At 41.1% G+C, this 25406-nt stretch overlaps 2 long non-coding RNA genes across 2 annotated transcripts; both read left to right on the top strand.

The window, feature by feature from the left end:
- The first annotated feature begins 1070 nt into the window (after nt 1-1070).
- On the top strand, nt 1071-8396 carry LOC119700876. Its single transcript, XR_005256915.1, has 3 exons — nt 1071-1395; nt 1754-1893; nt 8281-8396. It is a non-coding gene; the product is annotated as an uncharacterized LOC119700876 (long non-coding RNA).
- Nucleotides 8397-15842: 7446 nt separating this feature from the next.
- LOC119700875 lies at nt 15843-20457 on the top strand. Its single transcript, XR_005256914.1, has 3 exons — nt 15843-16214; nt 17285-18840; nt 19390-20457. It is a non-coding gene; the product is annotated as an uncharacterized LOC119700875 (long non-coding RNA).
- Nucleotides 20458-25406: the final 4949 nt, after the last annotated feature.

The following is a 25406-nucleotide window of genomic DNA, read 5'->3' on the forward strand; positions in this document are numbered from 1 at the left end:
TACCATTAGTTAAGTTGATATCTTGTTACTCTAGTCAAACATATATGATTAATTAAAAAAAGCCTTGCAAATTATGTGGTAGAAATGGTACAGAAGAAAGTCTTTCCATTATCCACCTCTTTTCTCTGGCATTATCTCTGGGCCCTCAGGGCTTTGATTTTGGTCACCCTCAAAAAGAAAGGGGTGTTTATAAAGTTGTGTCAGCATACCAAGGACAGGAAGGGTTATTGTTTGTTAAGGAGTGAGTAGCAAATTCTTTTCTGGATTCTTTATTATGCTTTATAAACAGATACAAAATTTATTGTTTGCTTTGGGCACAGACTCATGGAGCTTGTAAGATGAGGCTTAGAGCAGATTTGCAGACATGGTGTGGGCAAACAAAGCAGAGCATTGCACTGGCTGGACTGGGTTCAGCTTTAAACAAGGTCTTGATGATATAATTCTCTGCAATTAATAATGGGTGTTTAGTGGCTCTTGCAGTGGAATGGCTGGTTTCTTGATAAAATTCATTTTGTTTGTAAACCAAAGTACCTCATGACTTGCAGATGGAATTAACCCTTCTGATTATAGCTGTGCCACATCCTGTGTTGTGCTTTTCAGGTGTAATTGCTGTAGAGGAGCTGCAGGTGAAACTTTATACCACAAAAGGATAGTTACTCTGTGTATTTGGGCTTCCTCTAGATGAAAGGTAATGTCTATTTCTTAAGCATTTCTAAGCATAGAAAGGTAATTTCTATTTCTTAACATTTTTCAGAATTGCTTTGAAATTCTCTGCAGTACTGCAATTTTGAGGACAAAACCAAAAATTATGTAAAGACTGAGCAAACTGATTTATGAAAACAGTTTGTTTCTAGCAACTATTTCCCATACCGTTGTATATGAGTATAATCTGCATGTATTTGAAAGATATGAGCACTTGAGTCAAAAGAGATGACCAGTGTTATATCAGCCTTGGGGAAAGCTGATTGTGCTGGTTTTAGTCATGTAGCAGACTGTGGATCTCCCCATAGAAAGCTCTTAGAAGGGATGCCCAAGAGTCTCTTGTTTTAAATACAAGTTTTCCTGCAGAGTAAAACATGCATGACACGGTTTGCTTTTATGTGCTTGTTACTATTGGGATGCTTTGGAATCTTCCTTGTGCTTGATGGTGTGAAAAACACTGTTTTTGTCAGGATGCTGCACACCGTAACCTCCTCTGATTTCTGGGTTTTGCAGTCTTGGTCTCAGCCTGTAGCAGCTGTTCATCTGGCTCAGTGTCACCTCCTTAACCACAGGCAGCACTTGTTGCATAATACAAAGGAACTTTTTCCACCTTTGCTGCCTCAGTCCTCACAATGAGCTGAAGAACTACATTTTTTGTTTGACCCCACAGTTAAGGACAACTTGAACGACAAGGTTGGTTTTGTAGACGGGCCACTGACTTGTGTATTCCTCTGGCACTACAACACAGATGTTTTGTGCCAGTGGTGTTTACATTAGAAAAAAGTTCTTTTGTGTATTATGAAAGCAAAAGCTTCTGTACAGTAGCTTGTTCTGCATTTTCTGTTTTGTTTGCTGGCTGTTACTAACTCCACATCATTTATTCGTTTAAAAGCTGACTTAGAATTTTCAGTTGTATAATTCTCAGTGTGCTAAAGGCTACATTTGAAATATGTGCATTCAAAAATGTTTCAGTAGGGGTAGTTTACTCCCACTGGTTATTATTTCAGGCATGTTTGCAACAAGGAGAAAAAATGTTTTACTGTTGTTTCAGATCTGCTGTGTTCTAGCAAATTCAAGCACGTGCTTTGAAAGGGTGAAAACCTGGCGAGGTCACAGAGCAAAATCTTTCTAGTCTTGGACGCCAGAGAGCTAGAAAGCCCATTCTCCAATCTTCACATTTTATATCTTGGGGTAAGAGAGGTTATAATTGTCTTGTTGCTTTATTTTGCATGAGGAACTAAATGTGGTCACCTTTTAGAACAGTGATTGTGTGCATGACCAGCAGGAATGAATTTCTTTCTACCAGAATGACAGCCTGCTGCAGCAAGCACACCATGATCTGCATGAGGAGGGGCTTTGGAGGGGCAGCACAGTTTGTAGCTCAGGAAACCCTGATCAAGAACAAAAGAGTGTCTTATAGCAGATATTTTAATATCAGTTAATGCAGTGTTGGGGGTTTCGTTTGGTTTAGATTTTTTTCTTCAGAAGGTATGAGAGGCTACTCCTATCTAAGAAGTACAATATTGACATTTATTGAATGGAAAATAAACTGGTTTTTTGTCTATTCTGGAGCTTTCCCTCTGCCTTGTCCATCCTTTTGGTGACTTAGGCACCTCTTTGCTGCCTGGAAGAGCTGCAGAGCATCTGGGCTTCAGTGCTTTCCTGCCGGGAGGGTGGTGTCTAAAGGAATAGCTTCCACATGGAGAGCAGTTGCCCACCCTGAAGGGTATTCTGTCCCTTAATTAATAAAAAAAGCCTTGTAGGATGGGTGCAAGCCCATTTGAGTCATTGCTTGTCACAGGGCTTCAGAATTGTCTTTAAAAACACTCGTGTGTGTGTGTCTGGCATGATCTCTGCGTGGGGAAAGACACATGGGGTGGTTGTTGAGCAGTGTGACAAACAGATGGACAGGGTGATGGATTGGGAGGGATAGGCCAGTGCAAAGCTTGACAGTTGGGATAAATGGGAGAGAAAAAAAGTTTTGACAAGGGACAAATTTTATGTGGTAGCAGATGAGCATCTGGCAGGTGGATTTGAGTGGGGAAGGGACACAATCAAATGCTGAGCAAGGAGAGCAGCTTGTTCTTGTTACATCTCACGTGTTTTTGTGGGACTGCAAGAAAGGAAAGCATTTTGGAAAGCTGGGAAAAGCAGTGACACAGTAGCTAGGACTGAGTAAGGGTACGAAGAAGAGATTAGGGAGGGAGGTGGAATGCAAGCAACCACCCCCAGAAGTTTTATCGAAGTGCAGCCAATAAATAGAGTTTGTAGGTAGAGGCCCTGGGTTTTCTATTCCAGGTGAGAAATCTCCTGGTGGATCTGCAGAATCCCTGAGGGTGCAGGGCTAAGGAGGAGGAAATGAAGGCATGTCAAATATGAAGAATCATAACTTGGTGTTTGGCTGCATCGCTGTGTGAGTCTGTCCATCACTGTAGAAAACCTCTGTGACAGGCACAGATTTGTCAGGAGTAGAGCCTGGTGTATGAAATCATCCTCTGCTGCTCAGTCTGAGAGAAAGAGAGCACCTCTGACATAAAGCCCCACTTCTAATTACAAATATTTTATAACCCACAGCCCTAATGGAACTTGGGAGGAATTATTACAGCAATGTATTCTTAACAATGTATAGCGAGACGGAATTGGAATAATGCTTGTAAATTTTAAGCATTCTGCATCTGATCTAATATTACAGCTAATCCATCAGAAACTGATCCTGAAGTCTCTCAAAAAATGGCTGTTGCTGGTGTAAATGGATATAATGAATGCTAGCGTTGTCTTGCCAAATAGGAAGTAATACTCTAAGTCCTCATAGTGGCAAAGACAGATCGATAGGTTTGTGGAAAGATATCCACAGCAGCATCTGATAGGCACCAGTCTTCATCTCTGGATATCAGTGCTGCAGTCCCCATGTAAAAAAAAGATAAATGTTGTTAAAGAAGTATAATGGAATCATTAAAATAGAACCAGAGGTGATCCCACTTGAGACAGGACCAACTGTACCTAAACCTCTGCACAGGCACTAAAACTGGGGATGTGCAGTTGTTCTTGTTCCCCGTGTTTTTACAGTAATAAATTACATTCCTATGTCTGTGCTCTGGGGAGTCTTTCCTTCATAACAAAATTACTCCTTACTTTGTTTTTCATGAGCAAAGCAAGAAATACCATAGACAAAAATGAACAACAACTCAGTAGAACATTTTTGCTCTTACAACCAAGTAAAGAGAAAATTTCTTTCAGAAAGCACCAAACCCAGGTGTATGCTGTGTTTAAAGAGTGAAAATAAATATAACAATTTATGGGCTAGCCAACCTACAGGCTTGCTGATCAACAAAACAGGAGCTTTAAAGCCTACAGATGTTGTAGATATGTTTGAGTCACACTGTTTTTATGAGAGAATATTGAAGGTTTTGGTCCTGGTTATGGGTTGAGTATAGGAGTTGTGATGAATTATTTCTGTCCAGTGCTTTTGGTTGACACATTCTATTAAATGTTAGTGAAGTAGCTTCTCTCAGCTCAGCTGTTGGAGCTCCTGTCTCTCCTCTGCAGTTGTTTTTGTCACTGTATTTACTCAAAAATGAACTGCTGGCCTGTCATTTCACATAGGAACACCCAGAAAAAGAGAAGTTATATGGCAGGAAAGTTTTGCTGGAACAATCAGATCTTGGGAAAAAAATTGAAGCTAGTTAAGCAAAGTGGACACTGTGAGCCATTTGGGAGCTAGTTAAACATCACTGAAAATTATACAGGAAGGGAGTAATTCTACAAAATGAAATGTAAAAACTGGATAATCCAAGTGATGATTTTTATGGGCTCCTTACTGTCTCTTATTTGGAGAGAGACAAGTAATGGTCTCGTTAGGAATCCCATGGAAAAAGAGAATTGAGACACCAGCATTTGCACAATCTCAGTAAGGAATAATTGCAATTTTTAAGCTGTTACTTTGCTATTCAGGATTGTACTTGAAATGGAGAAAAATGCTTTTTTTTTCTTGAAGCTCAGACAGGAAGAGTGATAGAGAAGGAAGTGAGTTAAACCCAAGGCAAATGTGCAAATGATTATTAGTACTTTCTTTAGTCTGAATTTTTCGTCACAGTTTTCAAAAATATTTTAGAACAGAAGTAGTTGTTACAATATTCTGGTCATTAGTTATCTGGGAGTTTTGTGTTCAAATATTTATTTTAATATGACAATAGTGGTTATTTTACAGTATTTTCATAATTTAAGATATCTGAGGACCATGCCTCTTTTTCACAACCCCATATGTTTTCCTTTTCCAAATTTAAAGGAATGTAACGTGATATTTGCTTCATTTAACCTCTGAGCTGGCAAACAGATAAGGATGAAATGGATGATAGGAGAATAAGCTTTTAAATTGCAGAGCACTAATTTAGAAACAATGTAGACCAATCTCGTACAAGCTGATGTTTGATTTTTTCCATGCCTAGATGATAATTCTGTGGCTATTAAAGAGAGGAGAGCTATCTGGCAGTTATGGATGTCATCAGCTTTTGTCCAACAGCTATCAAGGACTGTATCCAACTGAAAAGAACAATGGTTTAAATCAGACAGGAATAAGAGAAGGTTTGGGATCAAGCTATGTTACATAGAAGAACAAATTCTGCCACCTGCCCTGGCTTTAAAAAATCTGGTTTTGAGTTACAGGTTTCTCTTCTCACTAACTGGAAGTCCTGTAATATTTTGAAATCAAAAAAGTAGCAGCCCGTAATGTGAAGTGGTTATGCTGGGAAATACAGCTGAAGGACAAGTTGCTGTGTTGCCATGGGGTGGGGGAGAAAAGGCAGAACTGTTGACAGTAGCATACAGAAAATTTGGTTACTAAACTTTTACTGTGTAGAAGTGAAGCAAGGCCTCCATGGCTCACCTTGCTCTGGAGGATAATCAGTGTGTGAGTAGTTAGGGTGATACTCCATGGTGGATTGCTCCAGTGCTCTGTAGAGTCTAAACCCAAGTAACATTTGTTTGCCTTAAAAAGGCGTGAGAAACTCCACATCTAAATGAAGTTTTGGCTTTTTTTGTTCCAAGAAATGGAAATTACTCCACCTCTCACACCTGGTTTTCTGTCTGAGTGTGAGGTCTATTCCAGCAAGTACTCAGAAGAAATCATAGTTGTGACTGCAGGTTCGGGGCTGTAGCAGGAGCTAATTTTCATTAATTTAGGACTGTGTTTTGTGCTTTTAAGATAAAAAGGTTTTGAAGAATTGCAAAACTCTCAGCTCCCATCCTGGCAGGTAGATCATGAAGAAATAATCCCTGAACTATTTTAAACTCTTCTGAATAATTAAGTGTAGTGACAAAGATTTTTCCAAATGAACTGTCAATGCAAGATATTCCATTGCATTGTTCTTCTGTAGAGACTGCCAGTTTATTTCTTGCACTCTGTATCTCACATTGTTCTAAACACATGCTGTTACCTTTCTTTGTGCTGCTTCATATTCCCATTATTGCTCCTACACTCAGTCAGGCCATTCCAACATACACATTGCACCTGCTTGGATATCTTTGAAACTACCTCTACAAATCCCTAAATCCATTACAGATGCAAACGAGAGCCTCGCAGTGAGACAGTCTGTCTTTTGGACACCAGGTTGTCATCAGAAATCTCACCATCACTTCTTCACCTGCTCATGTGGTACCCAGCTGTGCCTTTCTGGCCCTTTTTTTGCCTGCTGTGTGAGAGTTGCTGTTCAGAGGGGAGATTCCCATTTCTGAAAGACTGTGTGTCAATCTCTCGTTGGCTTCTCTGTGTTCTTCCAGAGAACACACAGAATTAGGTTTTGATGGGGGAGAGGGGAATGCTTTAGTTCTTCTTCCATGTGCATTAAAATATAAGTGCATATTGTAAAGAAAATAGAGCTGCTTAAGGAAGCAGAGTGGTTAGAGTGAAAACTTCCAATAACTCTGGAAGCCAGGATCTTTACATGTTTTACATTACAGTTCACTGTGTTAACACTTGGCCACAGTGCTGTGCAGCTCCTAATGCATCAGAATTATGGAAACATCTGGGCTAAATAGCTTCATGCCGATCCACTGAGAAAATTCACCAAGGATTCAATACTTTTTAAGATATTTCATTTTCTATCTAGGATAGTAGGTTGCATTATGCTTATATACCGATTTATGGAACACACAGGAACATTTTGTTTCTTTTTTTTTTCTTTTAGTCTTTTAAGTGTCTACAGGGCACATCTGTGCTTTTTTATTAAGAAGCTACGTTATGGCTGGACCTTGCGTGGCTGCAGTGTGGGAGAGGGAGCAGAGAAGTTCCTTTTCCCTTTGCACAGCCCATCCTGAGACTGCCAAAAATTACAAACCTCTCCAGAGCCAGGAGTAATCCTTTGAAAGGAAGATCTTTCTGCTGCATCTCTGTCCTGCTGGCCCGGAGAGCTGGCTGGCCATGTGGGAAAGTACCAAATGACTCTGTTGCAGCACAGCCAAGGTGCTCTGGTTGGAAGCCCCTTTGGTACAGGAATTGCTTCCCTCACACTCTCTGTCCCTGGCACACCCTTCTGCTGGGACTGCAGGAGCAGCACGTCCACTGGCATCCTCTGATCTTGCCCAGGTGCGTTCTGGGGACACCCAGCTCTGCTGTGGTGTGTTTGTGTTGTGCTGGTATGGAGAGGATGGTCTGTAGCAAGCGCTGAAATCTGCATTAAGCTCTCTTGTAGGGCACGCACAGCTCCTGCTGACTGTGAGGTCTGTAGTGTTGTAAGCTGATCCCATTTAGTGCCCTAAGGGGAAGGGGCTTTTGGGTTGCAAAGCTTCCCTGCCTCCCTGAAAAGCATGCATGCTATGCATTGCTCTGCTGCATAGCCCTCATAAAAACCCAATAGCAAGGTGTTGTTCCAGGTATGACTTTGGTCTGTGTCTTGCAGGTCAGTGGTGAGCATCTAAATGTCTTGAATTTCAGTCCAGCAGATGATCAGTGTGTGGCTCACTCTAACACCGTGTAAAATAACTGCCATTAAACTTTTATTGTTGGGCAAACCCTACATTCTTGTTCTTAAAGAGGTGAGGGACTGCTACAGAGCGTTCTTTTTTTTTCCTGCAAGCATTCATGTGCTGGATGCATCTTTTAATTGCTTCCTCCTGGCTCTGAAAGCTCAGCCTTCATATGGTGTTCAGGTTGGACTTCAAAGGAGGCAAGGAGCTGGAGAAAAGACAGTTTGTGTGTAAGGGACTGGACTGTGCTATGGCCCTGCCTTCCAAGGTGACAAGTTTGCTTAAGTTAACTGCTTGATGAGGACTGAGTCCTAGTCATGGACTAGAGATCTTCAAGTGTGAGGAGACAGAGTTAGTCTGCTATGAAGATGACATCTTTCTGTATGGAGAAGAGAGTGTTATCATCCTTTCTGTAAGTGTCAGATAAAGCAAATTCAGCCACGCTTGTACAGCGTGAAGAATACATAAACTTTTTTTTTCAAGTCAGGTCCTTCGATTTTACTCACATTTGAGAGCAGTAAATTAAACTGCTTCTCATGGTGTGAATTTCTAAATAGTCTGATATAAAATTTTTCTTTTGTCTCCTTAACTAATTTGGATGTCTTCTTTTTATTCTAGTGAAGGGGATGATTTTCACCGACTGTAATGTTTTAAGCTGACGTGATGAAGTCTTGCTCTAAAGGAAAACCAGTTAAAAAGCAGACCTCGGAGCAGCAATACCAGCTTGTCACCCAACACTGCTCTCCTTGAGTAGGTATGTGAACTTTAGTATCCTTCTCCCAGAGAGACACGTTTTGTGGGGTATAAATAAGGACCTTTTTATGTTGTGCTGACTTTCTCTTCACCAGGCCAAAGAAATGTAAATATAGATCAGGAAATGTTCAAGGCGACCCTAGGTTTGGGGAGTTAATCTATTTTATATGCATATAAAAAGCTTTCATAGGGATCATCATCAACACAAGCTCTTGTCTGATGTGCGCTGTAAATAAAGTTGTGTCCCAGGCCTGTAAGTCTCAGCAGCCTGGACTGCTCTGAGCATTGAGAGACAGCCCAGCTGAGCACTGAGAGCAGAATGCTGGCACCTAACACTTCAGGTCATTGTGTATTTCCAGCTTTAAACCGAGCCCTAAACATGACTGCAAAACTCTGCAATGAGTTCTCTGCGAGCTGAGCTTCCCTGGGTGCACTGGGATTTCTGAGATGAGAATAAAGCGCCTCTGTCTGAGGGCTCAGCATTCTTGGTGACTAATCTGGAGCTGGAGACTCAGCCCCAACAGGAACTGGTTCCTCTGCTCTGGGTTCCAGCTGCTGGGCCCAGTTTGTTGACTTTACCCTCTGCAAACCTTGTCATGTGTATACTTAAAGGGAAAAAATTCTACAAACTTCAGAAGATGAAAGACACCACTTCATAATCTTGCACCTCTGAGTACAGGAAGTAAGAGCCAACATGCAGCCATGATTATATTTAATGCATTGCTGCCAAGTATTCTGAAAATATATTGAGGAGTGCTCTGTGATTTTTGTATGCAGTGGAATATAGATGTGCTGAACAGAGCTTCGTTTCCTTCCTGTGATTGGTGTTTGCAATGACTTAGAATCTCTTAAAATGTTTTGCCAAAGTGAAGCACATCTCCCTATTCAAAAAGGATCAATGATGGTGAGTATCTGCTGGAGAGGTAGTATTTTAAGGTTCTTCTTTTTTGTTTTCTTTTTGTTTTTTAAAATTCTGATATGAAAAATAAAGAAAAAAAAAATCTCTTGCCTGGAGTAACTGCCAGGGAAGAGACATAGCACAGTGTGTTTCTTTGCATTAAATACCAGGTAAGTGATGCAGCTGGACTTGTTCAGTTGGCATTACAGAAGCTTTCAAGTCCCCAAATGTACTGGTGACTGGTGTGTGTTCTGACATTCAGGAATACCCATGTGTCGGTGAGAACAAATTTCATGTCATTCCTGCTTTATTGAAGATGCATTTTTCTCCGCTATTCACAGTACTGAAAGAGTCAAGTATCATATTCACGCTGGTTAAGGAAATAATTCATGAAATGAAAATATATTTTCCAGGACATTTATTGACTGTGTGTCCAAGGGAATCCCATCAGCAGCCCAAGAGGGAAATGCTGTTCAGAAAAATCACGGGATGATGCCTTGCAGCTCTCACGTGCTCTGAGGATGCCCATGATCTCCATCAGTTTTCTCAGGTATTTTCAGGTGGAGAGAGATAAACTGCCACAAGCTGTTGTATGGAAGAGTTCATATTCACTTTTTACTGTTCTGTGTGGTCTTTACTGAAATTGGTGCAGTGTTTATTTGCAGCATTTTGGAAAATACTACATGTTTATTTACCTTTTAAGCCTTTTTAATGGGAAGAAATAAGGTAGGGTTTTTCTGCATGTTCTGCATTCTCTGCTTTCCTAATGGCAAGATCTTCTGTGGAAAGTTGGAGGAAGAAGTTGATCCCTCAGTACAACAAGTTTGGCACATCCCCATGGCCTTGAAGATGGTGTTTTCCCTGGAATGTCCAAAGGCACCTAAAGGTAGGTGATGACTGTTTCTTGTGTTTTACAGTTGGTAAAATTAGACCACTAGGGATTTAAGTGGTTCACCTAAAGATCAGATAATAAATCCAGAGTGTGTTAAGCACCAAACTCCCCAGTTCTCAGCCTCTGGCAGCATAGCTCCCCTTAGAAAAGGAAAAAAATCCCCAAACTCTCTAATTAGTCACGGAAGGAGTGAATGTGCGGCAATCTCATACACTTTCAATCACACAGTTCTTTTTCATTGATGCAAAGCATTTCTGGGGTGTGAGTTCACAGGGAGAAAGGGTGACTGAGGTGAGAAGTGTTCAAACAGCTGAACAAACCACACATGCCCTTGAAATTACTGCAGGGTTTGTAAGTTCATAAAAGCCTCATAACTGTAAGGTTTATTAGCCAGCATAATAATTTTCCAAGGGAAATAGGGAGAGTTGTGACTTAATTATCCCTCTGCTATGCTGCATGCCATAACACTGGAGAAAAAGATGATTTTTTTTTTTTCCCTGCGTGTGATTGACCAATATTGTGGTGATACAGAGAGGTTATGTGGCTATAAAAACAAAGCAAAAATCCCCAGGGAGCCAAAGGATGACACTGGAGTATGTCATATGGAAATGCCACCAGTGGAGATAACTCATTATTAATGCTCCTACACACAACAAGGGAGCCTTTGGGGAACCTTTTTCTGTATGACTATGCCATTTTTCTCTGAATTGCAAAAAAGCTGCGTTCACACTGAAGCTCATTCAGAGAAATGAACGTGGCAGATCAGGGGAATAGATTTCAAAGCAAAATCCACGACTTTTAGGTGGATTGGTTTATTTTTCTGATGTGAGATTTGTTAGGATATTGATCTTCAAAAGTGTGATTTCTGTGGTTAGAGTAATATCCTTGGTGGGCTTTCATACAGCTGGCAAGTATGATTCAGTAAAAGTTTGTGTTTTAGAGATTATTTTTTTGCAGGAAAAGTAATTTTTTCCAGAAGACTCTGAAAGAAATTTATAATGTATATGAATGGAGTTTATTAAGGCTTTGGCAGATCATGGCCTAATCTGGGGCTGATAATTTGTAAAACTTAGCGTCTCATAGCAAGTAGTCAAGTTCAGTGTTCTTGGGTTCAGGTAATGATTCCTGGATACAATTCTGTGATCCCGACCTCAAGCAGCTTCTTTTCTTGGACAAGAACATGTTTTCTCCAGTAGATGTGGGACAAAAGCTTGTATATTGATCAGACCCGCTGCTTCCTGATTGAAGTATGAGAATAACTCACGTGTCTGAAGTGGGTAGCAAATATTAAAATATCTCAAAAGCTGCATGAGCTAAACAGACATTTGCAAATAATGCCATTTATACATTCCTAAAGCCTCCAAAGAGTAAGGATTATTGGTCAGCCTACTAATTTTCCAAGAGAGTATGTGATGTGAGTTAACCCTTCAGTACACTGCACATATTTTGGCACTGAAGAGAGTACCACATGGAGCAGTGTTTAATCTTTTTATTTGCTGATGAGAAATCAAAATCACTGGGGGAAAGCACTGAGAAGTCAAAAGCATCAGGAAATCCCTGCAGTTGTTTTTGTTTTTTTTTTTCCCAACTGCAGGCTATTATGCCACTTTAAATAAACATGGTAATCTAGCAGACTACTATTAAGATAAATGTTTTGTAGCCTCAGCTAAGTCCATTTCTGGCACTCATTTCTCAGTATGCAGTTGAGAATGGCAATAGCTGGAGCACTTGGGAGCGATCTGGACAGACACTGATAAAATACTTGGTAAAAAGAAGTAGCTGATCACACCCATGGGTGGTCCTTTGCAATGTTTTGTTTACAGAAATCTCTGACATTATTTGCAACAAAAGCACTCTTGTGACAGGAGACTGTTCTGGTTGTTCTGAAGTGTTCTGTATCAGTTAATGGCTTGATGTCCTAAAGAGGGAGATTGAGAGGGCTGGGGTTAAAATCCACTGATGGAAGAGATTATGCACTTTTCCTGTCTGTAGCACAGGATATTTATCATTTAGAAAGGTGACTGATTGCTAACCTGGTTATGTTTCCTGAACAAAGGAGTTAAAAATGGACCGCTCAGCTGAGTGGGTTTATTCCTGAGTGGATCCACTTGCTAGTTTGGGAGACTAAGGGATAATGCATGGTAGGGCTTTGGACACTGGGGATATCCATGAGATTGAAGGGCCAGGTATTCAGTAAGTTTTCCTTGGGACAGGAAGAAACAAGGCAGGTCTGACTGTACAGTGCTGTTTGCAGGCTGAGGAGAGTTCGAGTTTAGCACAAGGTGTTAGATCACTCTAATGATTCTAAAAAGTTTCCAGCTAGTGACAGGAGACTTGACAGCAGAATACCAGAAACAGCAATCCAGATGAAAGAGCCCTGGAGTGCCCTTTTTTTTTTTGGGTTTTTTTTTTTTTTGTTTTGTTTTGTTTTTAACTTTCTCTTCAACATCTGTGTTTTTTCCAATTAAACTTTTGTAATGGTGAGGTACAGTAGACAATGATCCCTCTGTGGCAATATTTCTCCTAGATCTTCAAGGAATACTGATTTGGCTTCCATAGTTTATTTACTGGCATTGCCTTGTGCTGGCTGTAGGAAGACCATAACAGTGTAGTACTGTGAGTAATGATGCACATGGGGGACTGATGAGCTCCCAGCAGATCATCTGAAGGCTGATGCCATGTTGCAGGAAACTTAAGAGAAACCCTTCAAATCATCAGGTACTTTTTTCCTCTCAGTACTTGCTGCTGCAGAGTTTCAAGGCTCCCTTTGAATGGCTTAATCATTCCTCTTCGTGTCCTGTGGGAGACAGAGAGCTGCTGTATATAGCTGGTCATTATAGGAATCCTCACAGTTGTCTCACTAGAATAACATAAGAGATGCCATTGCAAAAAGATGGATTTCAGAATTACATGTATACAGTGGATGATAAATGCAGGTGACAAGAAGAAAACATCAGTAAGAACTCAGTATAGGAAAGCTACTACACTGACTCAGTCTCCTTCAGTAAAAATGAGTGTGGTCCATAGATTTTGGTTACTCCAGCAAAGCACAGAGTCTAGCTTATCACATTTTCAGTTTCATTTAAACTTGCAGAAAGGTTTATTGGAGCCTTGAACTCCACATCAAAACAAAACCTTTGACAACTTCAAAACTTTATGAGGACTTCCCCCCCCCCCCCCCCCACTCATTCCTGTTTAAATCCATTTCTTCCATCAGCTGAGGACATTGGCAGATGAACTGGTATCCCTGAGCTAATATTCATTCTGGTGGGACCCCAAACTAAGAGAGACCTTGATGGGTGTTCCCCTCCAGCAGCGACCTGTGGTTCTTGGCAGCCCTGGGAAGGAAAGGGGCAACACCAGCCAGAGGAAGGGTTTCTGTTTTCAATGCACCAGCCAGATTTTGGGTGCTGCTGCCAAGAGTGCAGATTTTATTAGTGCTGCAAAAAGAAACTCTGTTCAGGGGTCTTTATTTTCAATTCCAGTTTAATTCATGTTAATACTGCAAAGCATATTCTCCGCTACCCTGATGCCATTTCACAGCGCCGGGGGAAGTTGCCCTCGTGTTACAGAGTGGAAATGGGTTCAGGGTCTTTAGGGAGTTGGAGTTATTATACCAGATCTAAAGCATAAATGGGCAAATTATGTTGGTGGAGAAGGGGTAGGGAGAGGAAAGGCCTGGGATATGTGAATTGGTTTCAGTAAGAACCAGTGTGAAATTTCATCCACTTCTCAAGAAGACACCAGCCTTTTCAAAGTCTCCCTCATTTTTCCAGGCTTAAAGTAAATAAGTAAATAGCTCATGCTCCCGCTTGCTCTCTTCCAATGGAAGCCAGAACCAAGGGGTACAAAAGAGACACAGAAAGTTATTTAATGGCTTGAAAGGGAGTAGTTTACAAATGGATGAGGATGAGGTAGGATTGGTTCTTAAGAATCGCCCCATTTGGTTTCTGTAGCAGAGGATTGCAGCAGAAGAATTTTGTTCACCTATGTTCACTATATACACCAAACAGGCTATGCCAGGTGCTTGAGTGAAGAAATACTTAATTACTGAAACTTTCATTTACATTAGCTCTAAACCCTCATTTTGTTACTTCCTTTAATTACCCAAGCCAAATAAACACTGAGGAGTGTGTCTCGCTTTAATTCAGGCCCAGGCTCAGCAAGGTAATTTAATTAAGCTCCAGTGTAATTCACAGCACATTAGAAGTCCCACTGAAACCCACTTCTGCCGTTTTGCAGTTGTTTCTAAGCTGGTTTTACTTCTTGATGCTCCAAGACAAGCTGAGCTTTTTTTTTTTTTTTTTTTTTTTGATTTCAGCTCAAGTTATGAGCAGGGGAGAAAGGCAATTTGAGGTTAAGTGGAGAAAAATTTTACAGACTACTTGGGGAAAAGCTGAATTTTAAGTAGAAATGAATGTAGAGGATCTGGAGCACGTGTGGGCTGGGTGTTTGTCAAGCTGCAGGTGGAGGGTCCTTGCTGTGTACCCAGTTCCCAAGGAGCTGCTGGGATGGGTCTGCCCAGGAGGGGACAGGAGGCCACTCTTTATTAGATACCCTGGGACTGGGCTCTGTTGTGCCAATGACGAGGAGTGCTATGATAAAAACTTTGTTGGATGCTGACAGAAACCAGATTGCTCACCTTGCTTGCCTGGGTAGCTCAGAGTGTGCTGGCGGAGCTCTTTGCTGCTGCTGCTGAAACTGTGGCAGAGGAATTGCCTGGATGAATTTCTGTTCAAGAGTTCTAAAGAAACCCTCACCTTGGCATTAGCTGGGTTGAAATACTTTTAAGATCCAGCTTGCTCAGAGTGTGGTCCTGTTCATGTTGGTATGAATAACTCCATTATGTAAGAAAAAATTACGACTGCATAAATTAGATGAAACTTGGATCCTGTGCCATTCTTTCAAGAAATTGTGAATGCAGTTGGGGAACTGACAAATATCTGGAATATTAATTGAAAACAGCAGACAAAATTTTGTATTTCTTGTTATGGCTACCACAGTGTTGCAACTCACTTAGCTTTAAATCATTATCTAGATAATTATGCATTTTGTTTTAAACCTATTAAAACCATGCTATAAAAATTAGTGCCAGTTTTATATAAAATGTAGAGAAACTTAGCCCATGCAAGTTTTAGTTGAGGAAAATACCTTAAACAAATTTGTGGAAGTTTTGAAACATTTTGACAGCCTTCTGATATAATGATAGAGAAAACGCTGAACGATTAGCATTTTAAACCAAATGTTTTTTGTGTAAAACAAGAAGAATTAATCATCATGTTGAAGGGGAGTTTTTATAACAATGAAGCAATTTATCAAATGCAAATGCAGGGTTATGAATAGACTCCAAAAAGCTCTTAGCATCTTGTCCAGAGCTGCTTTCCCACAAAGTTACCATTAAGTCACCAACAGAGTTGCTGGGAAACTGAGATACTTGCACGTAGAAAATTTGTTTGGAAAATGTTTCTATTTTTGGATTTATCAACACATAATTCTGGAAAAGACTTGTCTCTTTCTTTCCATACCCACTCCCTGCTTAAAATTTCTAATGGGAATGCTGCTGCCTCAAACGAATAGTGGTGCTTAGAAGCATTTTAACTTTGCATTTCACTGTTACTGTACAAAGTTGTTATTAAAGAAATTAAATAATTATTTTAAAATAGCACTGCTGTCCTTTCAAGCACTTTCAGTTATTACCACTTATTTTGACTGACTTGTTTGTTTAATTTGCAGCTTCTGTGCATCTTCTGTGCAGTCTGGTCAGTCTGTGGAAACTGCCAGGTTACTTCTGTTTCTTCATCTGCTCCAAGGGAGGTGTTTCTGAGTCAGCAAAGGGAACCCAGCACATTTTCCAGCTTCTAGGAGGGAAGGCTCAGGAGAAAGACAGGCAACCACTGATGAGCCAGTAACAGCAAACAGAAAGGGGGAAGAGCCAAGTGGAGCAGCTTGGAGGGAAGGCCCAGGTGGACACCAGGGGGAAGAGCTGAGCGCTCTCACTCTGGCAGTGGGGTAAGAAAACTTAGAGCAAGCACACACAGTAAGATCATGATGAACGTCTCAGAAATTAGCCAAATTGTATTGAACAAATTTATAATCCCTGCTACACGGAAAGTCACAGCAGGGGTGCTTGTTTCAGTCTTGTCTCTGACACTCCTGCTCTTCAGAGAGCTTAATGCTGTCCAGGGGCTGAGGGTGTGAAGGAAACCCTTCCTTCCTCCCAGCTGTTCCTCACATGTCCCAGGACTGCCACAAAGGGGATTTGGGTTAGGGTTCTGCTCCTCAACACATGCAGCCCTAAGTCTTATCTAATAGGCCCTTCATTGTCCTTGTCCCTGTTCTCCAGGATTTTTGTGTTCTGCCCACATCCTCTTGGGATGGTGGTGCCCACAGCTGAGCCCTCCGCTTCCCCGCAGCGAGCCGAGTGCGAGTGCTGCTCCATGTGTTCTACAGATGACACTTGGTTATTCTTCTCACAATGGTTTTCCATTTTTCCCAGCAGCATGATGTTGTTGACTCGTATCTGTGATTTAATGCATTATAGCTCAGTAGTGAAATGGTAGAACATTTGTGGGTTTGATTTTTTTTTTGCCTTTCTGACTGCTTTAATAAAAAGAAAAAGAAGGTGCTATAGGATCACTGGCAGACTTTATTTATTCGTGTTCTCAATGCCCAGGTTGAAAAGCCACATTCACAAAAGTACCTGCTGACATCATGAATGTCACTAAGACTGGGTATCAGAAGAGCTGTACAGCCCCTTTTAATCAGTATCAGCTGAGAGGGTTGTGCTTGACTTCAGGTTTGAAGGTTTGGTTGTCTTCACAAAATAATTTTAATCATTTTTAATTGGTTCTGAAGTCAGAGTTTTAAAGTGAAGCTAAAAATCTAGTCCTTGTTTCTCTTTTGTTTCTGCAAAGCCAAAATATTGCTGTCCCCTTGCTGTCAGTGTTGCAGCAATCTGAACTTGTTTTCAGCTCAAATATTATCTCTGTGTCCAAGCCTTTTTCCTCCTGTCAACAAATCCATGTTGATGGAAGGCTCAGTTTTGTTATTCATGCTTAAAACTGTGTTTTACCTTGCAGGTCTACGCTGGAGGCATTATGTCATGAGAAATATCAGAGATAAGAAGTCCTGAAAAACCATAATTTATGTGCAAGCTGACATGTTTCAACAGCATGGACAGAGATGAAAAGGGTGTGGGGTTTTTTGGGGTTTTTTTGTTGTTGTTGTTGTGTTGGCATTTAGGGTTATTATTTTTTAAAATTTTAAACAGAATTTGGAAACAGATGAGTGCTTAACCTCTTGAGACCAAACATGTTAATGTGAAGGAGCAAACTTGTGTGTTTGTTGCCCATTTCCTGACTGCAAGCCAAAAATATTTTGACATCACTAGTTAAAGTTTGATAAAAGGTAATTGTTGGCATAGAAACACCCAAGATGTTTGCCATATTGGCTGCCTTTCAGTCCATCCCTCTGAATATTGCAGTGCTTTCCATTCAGACATTTGAGACCATTTCAAGACTGCTTAAAGCAACCTGTCAAAGTTTCCTGCCGCTGTATGGGCACTGGCTCCATCAATCCCAGAATATTTATTGCTGGGGCTGTCATTTTCTTCTTAGAAAAATAATTCAATACTCAGACTGTATCTTCTGCACACATTCAAGTGAGAAAAGAAATAAAAAAGGGGGAAAAACGAAAGAAAGTCTTGCAATAGTTCATTTTCAGCTGGTGTTTTGTGTTTGTGCATGTTGCAGCAGCTGTAGACTCTGAACAGTGGAGTGACTCTTGATTTAGTCTGGGACAGGATTTTCCTCATTCTCCCACTGCTTCCTGAGCTCAGCATGTCCCAATGTTGTTTGGGAGAGATACAGAGTCAGCTGGCTGCTTTTCCAGGCACCATTACTCTCCCCATGCCTCTCCCTGCAGACAGCAACTTCTGTGTGATAAGGCTAAGTTTTCAGCTCTGAACATTCATCAAAACACACCATTCCTCTAGTAAGAGCATTAAACTGAGATCTCTGATGCATGGCCAATTTGTCTCCTGCACAATGTTCCTCTCAGTTTGCAGCTTTAATGCAGCAGGGTTGGAAATAATCAGGCTTTGAACCTGGACTGTGTGGCTGAGTGCACAGAGCAGGAAGCAGAAGGTTTGACAATTGCATCATTATCTGTGCCATGCAGGCAGAGCAGCCCACCAGAGAGCTCTGTGTCACAAATGTAGTGGTGGAAACAGGAGTCAGTCCTCTCTCTCCCCATCGAGAATTCAGGGCAGTGGACTGGACAACAGCATGTTCAGGGCTGCATTGTTCAGCTTCTGAGTTTTTTTGGGGTTTTTTTTTGGTTTTCTTTTTTATTTTTTTCTGCCTTTGTAACTTATCCCTCCCTCTTCTCTACAGCATCCTCGAGGCTGATGTGCTGCTGGTAGAACCAGACACTCATATTCATCCCAAATCTATTTTGCTTTTTTTGCCAGCTCTGTTTCCCAGTTCAAACTGGCCAGAGGAGCAGTGATTCTAACCAGGCCAAGGTGCATGTTAGGAAGTGAGAACAGGAGACTGTGAGCTCTTACCAGCAACAAGAAAATGCTGCAGACAGCTTAGCAGCCATCAGGACTGGAGATGGATAGGGGCAGAATGCTGTGAGTGCTGCTGGTTCCTTCAGAATTCCACTGGAATGGGTATTTCTGACTTAAGGGGAAAAAACCCTCCCCATAAAGAATAGGGTGGGTTTAGTTCTTAGGACATTTAATGATGTACTGGCACATAGTAACTGCACTATAAATATAGTCTGAAAAAATATGAGCTTAGTTTGGAAGCTGTTCTCAACTAAATTATGGGGTTTTGATCCTGACCTAAACTGATCCCACATGTTCCTGTATTCTCCCAATGTTTGACTGCACAGTAAATCAACTGTATTTTTTTCTTTTTATTGCAAAGAATGAACAGAAGAGATTGGAAATTATATGACTTTGGCATATGTTTATCACGTGGTTCAGAATTGTTTGATATCTTTTTGGATTTAAGATTTAAATAGTTTAAAACAGGTACAGAGGATAAAAACCTGTTAACTGGTATTAGCTCAGAGAAAGCAGCCTGAGGTTCACCAAAATGCTCATTTCACAAACATTCAGGTCTTCTAAAGAGAAGAATGAATTGATTTTACAAGTATTGATGTGCTCTGCTCACAGGTACTAACTGTGTGAAGAAATAGTGCAGCAGCAGGGAACAGTCAAAGAGGAGGAAATACCAAGTGACTTCTTTGGTAATGATACCCACTGCTTTAAAGCAACAGCCATTGTACCCCTGGATTGTGGTGCTGCTTCTTTGAAAAATGAGCATGTTCAGTATTTATTCTTTTTTACCTCTCCTAAAGCCTTCTCTTCCTTCTTCTTCACTCCTCCTTGTACTCACTTCAGGGGTGGTGCCAAAAACAAGTGTCTGCTCTGCAGCATGGAGCTTAGTTTGCTCACTTCAGCTTTAAAACTCTTTGCTTTTCTGTTCACAAACACTTCTTTGTCATCTGATCCCTGCCCGCCAGCCTTTTTTATTTTTAATATATTTCATACTTTTTGTTGTTGTACCTTGTAACTTCTTCCTATTCTTCATCTGCCTTTTCCAATTTCTTCCTTTTTTGTTTTAACTCAAGAGTTTGTATTTATAATTTTTTCATGGTACTATTGAAATATGGCTAAACGTGTCTTCTTGAACTTGGCTTTCCTAATGGACTGACTTTCCCCTCTGAAACATTAGTCTTGCAGGATGATTTTTGTGAGCTGGCTGCCCACACAAGTCTGCTGCCATGTGGGCTGTAGAGTCAGCTTGTCTGAAGCCTTTCTCAGTAATTACCAGTTAATAAAAGTTAACTGCCCCATAAAACCACATGGATGAACCATGCTATTGCTGGCTTGCCCTACTCAGCCATCCTCTTCCTGTATGCTAGATCTTTTGGACAGGAGAAAGGACTACCCAGGGTCCCTTGTGGCTCTCTTCTCTGTGTTTCTGATAACTGGTGACCTGGCTACGGGCTGCCAAGCCCGTAGAGAGAAGCACATCTCAAACTAGGAGCCTGAAGCAGTGAATCTAAGAAGTTCCTATTTTATATGTCAGGAGGGGGAAGAAAAGAAGTTAAGGCACTCCAAAGTTATTCTCCAATGCTTAACTGTTTTCTAGACACCTTGAGAAATGTTTCAGAGTAATTCTTCAAAGCTTATCTATTTCAGCACTAAATTAGCTGCTGCAGAGTGAAGGTGTCTCACATGGACTCGAAAAGAGGTCAGCTTTGCAGCTTGCCTGAGTTGGCCATGACTCAAACTGGCAGAACTAGTCTTAATTTTGTAGTTCAGTAGATGTGTATAACAGCTTTATGGAGAATTGGAAATGTCAGGTTTCTGCCAACCTGCTAACAGGATTTATATCGCTCTTGTAACTCATAATTTTTACTGCTGGGGCTCTGGTATCTTCTTTTATCATGTGTGTCTTCTGCCTCAATTTTTACTTCTTGATGAGATAACAATCCCATTTGGGGTTTGGGGGTTTTATTTTCTTCTTGCTTTTGTTATAACTAAGTAACTGAGTTTTCAGTCTTCAGGGCTTGCAAGTATGCCTGTACAGAGCTCCTGAGAGAATTGTAAAGGAATTTAAAAATTATACAGAGGGCTATTAAAATACAGGGTGGCAGCTTGGAAGGGGGGTGCTTCTGAGTTGTAGAGCATTCAGAAACAGCCAGAATATCTTAGGGATATAGTTTAATCTATGCTTCTGCCTCAAAGAAGAATATTTACAATGATATTCCTTACAGAAGCTTGTCTGAATTGTCCTTACATAATGACAACCCTTCAGTTTCATTAGGCACCCTTAACCTTAATTCTTGGAAAGCTTTTCCTAATCTTGAGTCTAAGTATTCCAGGATCCCAGGAATAACCTGTCTGGGACAGTGCCAAAAGAATTCAGCTTCTCTTCTGCTTGCTGCACTGATTTTCCAGAAGTGGAGGAGGGAAGTAAAGTATGAAAGGTACTTTGAGAACAAAGTGGGTATTTTCAATTCTTTTTGTTGGATTGATGCTTTTTGTCATTAACATTGCTAGGAATGCCTGCAAACACATCATGGCCTCCCCTTTGCAAGAGGGATCACAGCTGAGTGTTTTCTGCACTGAAATCAAAATCGTGAGCTTTCTGCAAGGGCTGCACATGGCCACACTGCTTTTAGTTAAAAACCACTGGGCTGAGAGCTAGGCAAGGGAGCTGAGAAGGGGAAGCACTCGAGAAGGCTTTGAGTAATAGCATCCCTAAATGACAATGGCTGTTTTATGCTTTTTATAAGGACTGTAGTGTTTCTCATACATAAAAATAGACAAGATGTGGTTGCAGTTAATGGAGAGCTCTTTGTTGGAGCTGATGACTGTAGGAAAGAACCCAAGGGTTTGTTACACTCCTCAGTTGTAAAACTAACTAAATACATCTAGGGCTGCCTTGTGTCACTCCATGGCATCTTTCAAAGCCATAATTAGCAGATATCTAATGAGTTGTGGCTAGAGCATGTGGATCAGATGACTCAAATATTTACTTTAGGCCTCTGATTGTCTGTCTCTACGCAAGGGAGAATAACTTGGGTGTGATGTCTACAGACTCATTTTTCTTGGGTTGTCTTGCCTAGAAACTTCATTTCTTCCCCATGGTTTGTCAAACAGAGTCCTCTCCAGTTTGCTCAGTGGCAAGGTATATCTAAAATGTTTACTGGTGAGTCCTTGATTCATGAATACTTTTTTTTCGTGAAGACTTCATGAAAAGCATATTTTCACTTGCATTTTTTAGCAAGATTGTTCTGTTCTTTTCCAGTGCCGCTTTTGAGCATCGGAAACAAATCAAGCCGGGGTACTTTTTTAACCAGGGAAGGTAAGGGGCAGCTATGGCCATTCTTCCACTGTTACCTGCTTGAGCAAAGGTTGTTAACACCTCATACTGTCCAGGAAGAAGTTGTTTTCAGGACAAGAGTTTGTGTGTCAGTTCAAACTACCTTGTTTAAGCCTTCTCATTTTTTTCAGCCCACAGGCATTTCTTCTGTGTTCTTTCCTTAGCCCATTTGAAAACTTTGAATGTAAACTTTGACAGTAATTTCATATCGACTGTTCTTGAGCTGACCTTGGTTCAGAAATTTCCCAATTGCTCCCTCTGCTCAGCCATTCCACCATAAAGGATAAAGATCCAGATGAACCAAATATTGAGTTAAATCAAAGATCTATCTCTTTGTTGGCTGTTTTTCTAACAGCTGGTTGTTCCTGAAGACTGTTCAAAATCATTCTTTAAGAAATAACTGCCTGAGTGCAGCAGTGAGAACAGCACTACACCTAGACCCATAGCTGCAAATAGTGTGTTGTGGGCAGCTCCTGAAATGGGTTTGTTCCTGCAGTCAGCACTTTTCTAGGCATCTGTCCCAGGAGAGCTGAACTGAATGTTCAACAAGTTTTTAATAAAGAAAGAAAAAGCATGGGGTAGGTTAGCATGTGCTGTAGGAGTGTCTGTTTTATAGCGGTCATGGTTGTCACAATAAACATGATTGATGTGCTCTTCGTCACCAGCCACTCTTTTAATTCTTTAGATGGTGGCGAAGATGAATAGGGAGCGAGCTTCATCCTTCTGGAAAGCTGTGAATTTAAGCAGTGCCAATCTCATGGTTACAGGCAGTTGACTGAATCCCATGGGAGGTGCAGTCAGGCCAGTAGCGCTTTTCCTAACAGGGATTTTTCATGTGCCAGTCTAGCTTGCCACCTCAGCCCAGCTGTATTTCTCTCAGTGATGAAAACAGAACTTTTTTCTTTACCAAACTGGCTGTAATCTGTGGGCACCAAATAATTTGTATGAGTTACGCAATTTATGGAAGATAGGCATTACTTTGGCTCCAAAATACGTAAGTTTGTAGTTGCATCACGGTCTATGACAATGGTTTGTCACATAGTCTAAAGATATGGGGTTCTTTGGGTTTTATTAACCACACATAAAGCTATAAAACTAACTCCTCTGACTGGTAGGAGCACAAGTTTCCATGAGCCATTAAGTAGGTAAATAATTTTTGGTAACGGGATAGCCTGCCTTGTCTGTCTGTCAGGCAGATCTCATTCCTCTACTTTCAGACAGACATATTTAATGGGCTGAACTAAAGGAAAATGCCTCCTAGCAAGGATCTTCTTGCTTGAAAGCTGTTTGTAATTCTCACTATAAAAGCTTCCCCAAATTGATCTTTTTAGGATCTGTTTAATGAGAAAATCCAGAATTAAAACAGGTAATGAGAGTCAACTAATTACTTCAAGCTATAAGGAAAGTAATTCCTGACTTAGTGATTTAGTCTATCAGCCCACCATCTAGAGCTGAGGGTCTGAACTGCACAGTGTGGTCTGCATCTGGGAACACCAAGATACAAATTGCCTGGGCATCCCTACTCCACCAGAGCTCACAGTTTCCAAAATAAATGGGTATGGTCAGGCAAAGGCTGGAAGTAGTGAGCCTGGGAGAGGCAAGGCTTGGCCATGCAGACACTTTTCATTCGAGTCACCCACCTCTTGGTGAAGCCCCTTGGCAAAACTATTTGTAATATTCCGTCCTTTTCTTCCATAGAGGTGACTCGTGTCTGGGATCCTGCAGCTTTTCCTAAAAGGGAAAGAGTGAAGCTGCTGTTGTAGAAGAACTGAATTCAGTGTTTTCCCTGCCTTCAGACCAACATTTTTAACTGAACAAGGAGAAAACTGGCAGAGCCTATCAGTTTTCTGTCTTGAAATTCCAAACCACTGAGAACAACAAAGCCTGTTCCTGACTTTTCACTCAGAGGAGGGACAGGGATAAATAACCCAATTGCATTTGGAGATGAATGTATGAGTTGGCCCTCAGGTCTTTTCAACTTGCTTGCAGTGATATGAAATTATTATACCAAAAAAACCCCTAATTATCTTATAATTTAAAAAGCAGCTGCAGAACTGTTTGTGAAACACAGGCAAAAGCTGTTTTACTTCTTTCTTATTGTGAGGGTTTGGGTATTCGTGCTGAATGAGAGGAACGGGCTGCTTGTAACCTACCAGGGCAGTCTGCTGTGGTCTGACCTCACTCTGCCAGGCAGTCTCCCCTTCATAACCTTGGAAAGGGCTCAGCAATTTCAACTGAGATAGATTTAATCACTTTAATTGCCTGTGATGGCTAGGAGCCCTTGGAGCTGGATGGAAGGAAAGGATTCCTCTTGGTGCCCACGCTGACACACCAGCAGAACCCATCAGTTACCTCGTGGGTGTGACAGCAGCTGCTGGGCCCGCCCATGGCTCCAACTCCACACTGACCACTGCAGGTATCCACTCATTCCCATGGAGAGCAGATGGCTTAGGGCACTGGAAGGAGACTTAGGGGACAAAAATTAGCAGGAAGTCAAGTTCTACTGATTTCGCTCCTCATGGAATAAACTTTGATTGTTGGAGTGGCAGAGCAGGCCCACAGGTCACTTTTTGTGAGGGTGGGTCCCTGTAATCCAATTACAAATCAGGTATGAGCTTGTCATGTGCACCTATTTTAGTTCTTCTTTTCTCTCCTGTAGAAGGCTTGTTATAGATACAGTCAGGAATTTTTTTCATTTTGAACACATTTACTAAATATATGTATATATAAAATTAGTGGAGCAAAGACATAACCGTACTTGTGGATCACTTGTGGCCGTCAAAGCATAACCAGATCTGCTTTTTACAGGCAATGTATATTTTAATGTCCTTAAAAATTGTCTTCACTTGATTTTGAAGGTGGTCAGAGGTTGAAATACTAAGTAACTGTTTTGGGAACGTTATTCCAAGATACGTAGCTGGCAAAGATAATACAGTAGTTTCATAACCTGGGGGATGTCTCTGCAGAGAGGATATAATATAAAAAATAATAGATGGTTCACAATGCTTGGATGTTATGGTCAGATGAGTGACTGTAGAACCAAGCTGCAGCCACTAAACTCTGTCTTTCATGTCTTCAAATAAGCTTGTTTGAAGTCTAATAGCTACTTTTAATTGTTGTTCACTAACCTTTGAATTTTAGCCCCTGAATAACAGGTGGAGGCTACTGTGACTCATGTTTTGTTGAGCTAGAGGAGAGTGTAGTGTGCTGATGTGGGAATAAGGTACTGTAAGACACAACAGCCTCGGCCGATGACTGAACTGCAGCTTTTAGCCTGGCTGGGTTTTTTTGTTTA

This window comes from Motacilla alba, chromosome 4 (genome assembly GCF_015832195.1).
Source record: "Motacilla alba alba isolate MOTALB_02 chromosome 4, Motacilla_alba_V1.0_pri, whole genome shotgun sequence".
In the NCBI taxonomy this organism is placed as follows: domain Eukaryota; kingdom Metazoa; phylum Chordata; class Aves; order Passeriformes; family Motacillidae; genus Motacilla; species Motacilla alba.